This window comes from Pygoscelis adeliae, unplaced genomic scaffold, assembly GCF_000699105.1.
Source record: "Pygoscelis adeliae isolate BGI_AS28 unplaced genomic scaffold, ASM69910v1 Scaffold202, whole genome shotgun sequence".
Lineage (NCBI taxonomy): Eukaryota > Metazoa > Chordata > Aves > Sphenisciformes > Spheniscidae > Pygoscelis > Pygoscelis adeliae.
In genome coordinates, this window is record NW_008824544.1 from 2,857,334 (window position 1) to 2,857,533 (window position 200).

The following is a 200-nucleotide window of genomic DNA, read 5'->3' on the forward strand; positions in this document are numbered from 1 at the left end:
CAGCCGCGGCCTTGTACGGCCGGGCCCACGCGCTCCTTGGGGCCAATGACCAGCCTCATAGAATCATCGAGTCGTTTAGGTGGGACAAGACCTTCAAGATCATCGAGCCCAACCGCTCACCCAGCACTGCCAAGTCCACCGCTAAGCCGTGTCCCTAAGCGCCACATCTACCCGTCTTCTGAATGCCTCCAGGGATGGTG